Below are 8,178 nucleotides of genomic sequence, written 5' to 3' on the forward strand. Positions count from 1 at the left end.
AGGCATCCGAACTCGTTGAGTTGAGTCCGAGTTCACTTATGGATGCGAATGCTTGAGCTCGTTGAGTTGAGTCCGAGTTCACTTAGGGGTGGGTTACATGATTTCTTGATTACATATGAGGCACTTATGTGCAAATTATCCGTGTATCCAAGTTGTATTCCGATGTGTTCAACGGGTGAAATTTCTAGTGAAATGGAAGAACACTTAAGATGCAAGTGACGTTTTGGTAAGTGTTGTGAAATGGACACTTTGGACAGGTATGTTCTTAACCCTCGGGTTGAAAATAGATAGAACAACGATAAGGTGGTAAGATGATGAATGAAGTTTAGAAATGTGATATATGTTTTGGTGATACCATGCTAAAGTTGTTTGGTATATTTTTATTGTTATGTTACTTGTTATTTACATATGAACTTACTAAGCATTTATGCTTACTCCTTCCTTTTCATTCACTGTAGTTTTGAACAAGCCGGCTCAGGAATCGGGACAGGTTGAAAGTTCGATCACACTATCCAAAGGACTTTTATCTTGGTAAATGGCTTGTACAACTACTTAAGTATGGCATGTATAGCAATATACCTATTTTGGGTAAATAATTTTATGATATGGCCATGTTTGGTTGAGAAAATGTTTGATATTGATAAGTCATGGTGATGGCTAATTTAGATCATGTTTGATATTATGAAAGTTTAATAGGTTATCTAGTTCATAAATATTCATGGAAAGATGAAACTTCCAAATTAGAGGTCAGACCAGTCAAGTCCTGAAACAGGGTAACTTTAACTAATAAACTGTACTAATTGGCCCAACTAAAAATTCTATAAAAAAAATTGGAGATAGGTATATGAGTCTAGATTCAGGGAAAATTTACGGATCTTAATTTCGAGTTTCTTAACTCGAGATATGATTTTTCTTGTGACTGTGATGCAAGTAGCTTAAAAGCTGTGAATGTAGAAACAATAATCCAAAGTTCTAAAAATGTTAAACTAAGCTTAGTAACACCTCATACTCGACTCCGGCGACGGTCTCGGGCGTGGGGGCGTTACACATAGCAAAATAGATTTCAAGTATATTAACAATAATATGGATAACATGCTTATTTAGCCACACGGGCTTACCTCGAATGCAAATTTCAGCCAATTATTCCATTTTAGTCCATAACCTCGTACTTTTTGATTTAATATCAAATCTTGATTTTCTTGATCTATAATGATAAAATCCACTATTTTAATCATCATATTAACAAATACATTTCATAATCTATGCTTTGGCAAAATGACCATTTTGCCCTTAGGCCCGTAAATCAATTTTTCTCAAATTTTCTCGCTATCCAAGCCTAGCCGAATCCTTTTTATACTAGGAGAAGCCCAAAATTCTCATTATTACTCATACTTATCACCCATTTTGCCATCTTTACAAAATGGTCCATATTAGGTGTTTTCATGAAAATCCTTTCACAAAAGTTGTTTATTACACAACCAAGACTCATTTTCTTCCATTAAAATTCAGCAAAAAACATAAATCCTTTCATGTTAAATCCCTAGACTATCAACCATTTCACAAAATAGTCCCCCCATTAGCTAGATTAAGCTTTAGGGGTTCCAAAAATACAAAAATTATCAAGAAAGACCACCAAGAAGGGCGAACTGATTGACTCGCGTGTGTTAAGCATAAAATTTCGAGCCCTCAATCCGTTGGGCCCTTCGTGGCCCCGTTAGCTGGCTTGCCAATCAACTCATCCGACTGCCAACTGTCAACAGGAACCCTAAAATACAAAAATTATCAAGAAAGACCACCAAGAAGACTTACTTGCAAGAGTTTAAGGTTGCTGAAAATTTTGAGCTTCCATGGCTATTTTCTTGAAGAGAAATCAATGAAGAAGGAAGGAGAGAGATGAGAAAATGACAACTTTTCCTATTTGTTTTATTTTATTCAATTTTTATCACCTAATTTCACCAAATTGTTAACTTTTCTATTTCTTTGTCTCCCATGGCCGGCTATCTCTCTCAAAAGAGTCTATTTTCCCTTTAAAGACCTCCATAATATGATACATAGTCAACTTGCACCTTTAGCTAAAGAAATAGGACTTTTGCACTTTATGCGATTTATCCCTTTTTCTCAATTAGGCATAAAATCGCTAAAATATTTCACCAAAATTTTTATGCACTCATGTAATCATGCTATAACACATAAAATATCATTAAAAATAATTTCTCTGGCCCCAGAATAGTGGTTTCGAAACCACAATTCCGACTAGGCCCAAAATCAGGCTGTTACAAAAACACTGAATATAACACTCTAAGATTGTACCGCCACATTATCTAAAAAGTTTTATTTTTCAAAATCATAGTGTCACATCATCAAACTTTTAGAATTTTCAACTCCAAGCATCAAAATGAACTTAGTTGTCAAGTTCAAGTGCCAATGTGAACAAAAAAAAGAGTATAATAGCAAAGGGAATCTAGTTGTCAAGTGCAGGGGCTAATGTAGACCTACTTGTCAAGTTCAGGGGGCAAAAGTTATATTATTCCCCCTTTTTTTCACTACCATTTATAGAATAGGCTTAAATGAATAATGATTTTCAAGTTCAGGATTCATAGTGGATAAAAAATGTTCATGGGTCAATGTGAACTTACTTGTCAAGTTCTGGAGCCAAAAGTTATCCCATTAATCTATTACTTACTTTTCATCATGTTTCAAATAGTCATTTTAACTTCTCGCCACTATTTTTTTATAGCAATGAATAACAATTAAATTAACAAACCGTACTTTTTCATAACATTTTTAAATCACACTTTTCAAAAAGTACTTTTTTTAAAAAACATTTTTGAAAAGCACTTTTCAAATGCAGTAACAACCGGAACTAAGTCTAAGAATTTAAAAATCGTATGCAACAAAATAACATGAAAAAAATGATAAATAATTGGAAACCAAACAAAAAATTATATGAATTTTACAACTGTGTAAAAATATGCATAAAACAAAGTATTTGCATATAATTTTTTATAAATTTATAATATTTTAAAGTCATAATGATTTATTTGACTTTCCCACTTTACAAAAATGTTATTTTAGCCATTCATTTATTTTTTGTCTCTTTTAGTCTTTAAACTTGGATTGTTTGTCAAATCACCCTTAAATGGATAGAAAAATTAACGTATGCTAACTTTACCGGCGTGGCATACAAGTAGATGCCCCATCAATAATTAATTAATTTTTAAAATTAAAAATTATAGTTTTTATATTTTTTTATTTTTAAATATTCAAAGAATTAATTAATTGCTTACATCTACATGCCAATGCATATGTATGTCACATCAAGTAAAATTAACATATGTTAACTTTTCCATTTATTTTAAGATAATTTCATAAACAATACAAATTCAAAGATTAAAAAGATGAAAAATTAAATAAATAGTTAAAATAATTTTTTTAAATTGAGGAAGTAAATAAATTATCATGTTTTTTTTAACTACACAAGAAATAATATAAATATAAACACATTAATTTCATGTTCCGTTTCCATGTAATTAGTGTTATGTATCATACATGATATTTTTATTGGGAAGAACAATAGAGATATTATTCTTATATATATAATAGACAAAAAGATTTGATAAAAACTAAACCACTTTTATCCTTTATAATATATTAATTACCATATATTTTTTTAACAATTTCATTATAGGTTCTAATCATATTTGTTTTTTTTATATAATACCTAGAACTACCCATAGCCCCTCCTCAACTCATAAATAGGAGGATAATGCGCTTCAGTGCACTCGAACCTAAAAGAGTTAAAAGTGCATAAAACATCCTCAAACTATTAAATAATGTATTAGAGCATATGTGACATAATTTAAAATGAAAATTTTAAGAAAAAAAAAGAATGTTGTAAAAATAGATGTTCTAAAAATCTTAATTTTGAGGTTGTCAAAGTTTTTATAGAAACTTTACCATTCACTTTTTTTTCATTTTTACTTTATTTTAAGTTTTTAACTTTAAACATTTTGCTACAATGTTTTATTTTTAAAAACAACTATTCATTTTCAATTTAGCTACATAAGATTTGATGTGTCATTTAATGGTTAAATTAATGATTTTAATAATGGAATTACCCGATTGATATAACATCAATAATTTAGATATAATTAGAACATTTTGAAGTTTGTAGACTAATTTAAAATAAAGATCATTGTCGAAACCACCCCTCGATTTAAAAATAATTTTAAATTTAAAAAAAAAGGGGAAAGTCGACTTTTGAAAAACGAAACATGGAGTCGCCACCGATCTTTTGTTTTGGGTGTAATCGGATCACCTAAGAAATTGATTATTTTAATGAAACGTTCTCGGTTTATTGAAACAAGATTTTGGTCTTACGAAAATATGAGAAAATGGGTTCGGGAGTCGGTTACGCATGAGGAAGGATTAGCACCCACACTGCGCCCAAAATTGGTACCAAATTGATTAAATACTGTCCTTATGTCAAAGCTTAAAAAATGTTTTTGAAATGTGGTTCTTGTTAATAACATTTAAATAACCCGAGTGGGCTACCAAAATCTTCTTGTTTCGACGTCCGAAAGTCTATAATTCAAAATTTACAAAGGGATGCCCAACTATTTGGTCCAACGAAAAACTGAAACCCAGCACAATAGGGCACGATTCCTCGAATTTCCGAACATCGAACATTGCCTCACCTTAGAAAATACGAGTGAAATTCCGAAGGGATCTTCGATTGTTTTGAGCAAAAGAGAAAGCGCAACCCAGTACGATAGGGCTCGATTCTCAAATCTCCAAACATCGAATATCGACTTCGTTTTGCAAGGTTTTTAATAAACATGAATGAAAACCTAAAGGAATATTCGATTATTTGAGCAAACGAGAATCACAACCCAGCACGATAGGGCATGATTCCCGAATTATCAAAAGCCAAATATTGCCTTCGTTTTAAGTAATTTTTAGAAGATATGAACGAAATCTGGAAGGGATACTCGATTATTTTGAGCAAACGTGAAATTGTAACCCAACACGTTAGGGCACGATTCCGTGAATTACTAAATATCGAATGTCGTCTTCGTTTGGAAGAATTTTAAAAGACATGAATGAAATTTCGAAGCGATATTCGATTATTTTGAGCAAACGCGAAATTGTAACCCAACACGTTAGGGCACGATTCCACGAATTGCCAAACATCAAATCTTGTCTTCGTTTTGAAGAATTTTTAAAGGAATACTTATAAAACTAGCTTAAAACGTATTATTTCAACTTGAAATAAGATGAAATTGATCATAAAATTTCGGATTTTATAAAACCACATTTCAAAAATCAAGTGAAACGATGATATGGGGGCATATATGCATGAAATACAATCGATTAATGAACCCTAAAATATAACTAAACTAAGGAACATAATCCGATTACAAATCACGCATGGGGAACAATTGACGTGGAAATAACGAATAAATAAAATGCAACGACGGCATACATGGCATAATAAAATTATTAGAGACATAAAATAAAATGTAATCCAAAGAAGCAATATGGTATAAGATTATTGTAAAACAATGACAAGCTTAATATACTTGCGCAATCATCAAAATATATATCGTAGAATGAATATTTTCAAGCACATAATGTATAGATTGACAAATTTATATAGAAAATAAGAATGTAATTCTTAAAATAGATATTATAGAAAACCATTTTGAATTAAGTCACATGCAAAATGTTTAAAAACAAGTTCATTTGAAAATTGACAAAGCACATGATAACTTAAATAATATATATATAGTATGAAAAAAAATACATGATGAAATATAATACACAAGGTAGATTTACAAAATATATACATAAATAATTTAGAGAATTATCACTTGTAAATGATATAAAAATACATGCGGCGTTAAGTTAATTTTATACTAAAATATATACAATAGTTTTAGGAACGCCTATATGCATATATACAAAGAGTACGGTGTATGTAAAATTCATAAATTTAATATAATATATATAGACTAGACATAAGTGTCACCAAAATATATAATAAAATAGCTTAAGGGCATATCATGTAAAATTATGTAATAAGAGATGAGAAAAATTTAAGAGAAAACATAGGTGTAAAATAATATAATTTTAATAATATGTATAAAATAAGATGAACCTTATTGTAAAGTATATACATATACCTAAGTGTATAAAAGAACATTTTAAATAAACTAATTTAAAAAAAATAAATGAATAAATATATATAGTTACATATAGATATTTGTATATGCGTATATAAATGAAAGTATGAATAATAAAATATGGTCATGTAAAACTTAATAAAATACTTCTAGATAGTATATTGAATGGTGAATAATAAGTAAGTCTCAAAAATAGAAGGGTTTCAAAGAATAAAAATGCTGAAAATAACAAAAACTCAATTGAAACAAAAATGAAACTAAAAGGATCATTAATAAATAAAATCATTCTTTGAAATTAGGAAAAGGACTAAGTTTTGACGCGCTGAATGCAATGGACTAAAAGCGGCGGTATACCGAACCCAAAATAATGCGTTTAGGCACGGATTAGATTGCACTCGTGCGCAAAATACAAAGCCCAAATTAAAAAAAATGAAATGAATAAGACACCATTGAATGTTCGTACAATAAGGAGGGGTCGATTGTGAAATAATACCCTCTCCGCGAGAGAACGCGGGTCCTAGGGTGGAGAAACGGATCGGGTCGGGCACAGTTATACGACACCGTTTGGAGAGCCATTAGGCAGGGCCTAAAATGGTGTCGTTCGAGGCTGAATAAAAGGGCTAAATCGACAGCTTTGGCCGAACCTAAACCCTAACATCATTTCTTTTCTCTCCAGCAGCCCCTAAGCCTCTCTTCTCCAATGCCAAGCCGCAACCATGTCGATGGGTGGCATCCTCAGGCTACATGCGAACACTTTGTGGCCTTGAGGTTCCCCTTAAGTCTTCGATTTCGGCGAAGCAAAGGAGAACCGATAGCCTATTTTCCAGGTAAGGTTTCGTCTCCTTTTTCTTTTATTTAGGTGTAAAGAACGAAAAAGAAAATCAAAAAGGGAAATCGAGAGAGAAAAGAGCGTAATAAACCCCGGAGATTCAAAAGCAAAAGATCACCTTGTTCTATTTTTTGCTTTCTATTCCTTCTGAATGTGTGTGTATTCTCTGTGAACGTAACCTTTACAACGATTACAGATCCTGGCTTTATAGCCAAAAAAAAGAAAGAGAAAATAATAAAAATAAATATAAAGATTTCGACATTTGTTCTTTGTTTTTTTTTTGCTCTATGCTGTTGTTGCGTTTATCCCTTTCTTCGCAGTACTGTGTGTGCCGCAGTGCTGGGCCGTAGTCGGGCGCAGCGTGATCTTTGGATGGTACGGAGGCTGTAGTGAGGCTTGGCTGGTTGCGGCACAAAGGGGAACCTTAGGGTTCCTAAGGATTGCTTGACCTTTGGGCCAATCGGGCTGTATTTTGGGTCTAGGTTAATGGGCCATTGTATTTGGTTTTGGATTTAAACAATGGGTTTGGGCTATTGTAATAATTTCAGACTAATGGACTTTTAATAATATTTGTTGGTTTTTTAATATATATATTTATTTATTTATTGTTGTATATTTGGGTTTCTAGTGGGCCCAGGCAAACTTGCCTATTTACAGCTACCCCTCTTTGCTCATTGTCGTGTAACGAAAATATAGCAAAGACTATAAAAAGGACCAAATTTGCCCGGTCTGGCTAAGTCTCAAAATCTTGATCCTCTTCTTCTCCAAAGGTATTCTGATGTCTTCAGGAGTGTCAAATTGGCTATCCTCAACTTGTTTCTTGAGAACTCAGGAATACCCATCTGTTATTTCCGATCTGCTCTTTGCCAATACAGAGATGCCAAATCCGTTATCTTCGATCTGCTCTCTGAAAATACAGAGACGCCAAATCTGCTATCTTCGATCTGCTCTCCGCCAATACAGAGACGCCAAATCTGCTATCTTCGATCTGCTCTCTGCCAATACAGAGATGCCAAATCTGCAATCTTCGATCTGCTCTCCACCAATACAGAGATGATAAATCTGCTATCTTTGATCTACTCTCCGCCAATACAGAAACGCCAAATCTACTATCTTTGATCTGCTCTCCGCCAATACAGAGACGCCAAATCTGCTATCTTCAAT

This window comes from Gossypium arboreum, chromosome 12 (genome assembly GCF_025698485.1).
Source record: "Gossypium arboreum isolate Shixiya-1 chromosome 12, ASM2569848v2, whole genome shotgun sequence".
Lineage (NCBI taxonomy): Eukaryota > Viridiplantae > Streptophyta > Magnoliopsida > Malvales > Malvaceae > Gossypium > Gossypium arboreum.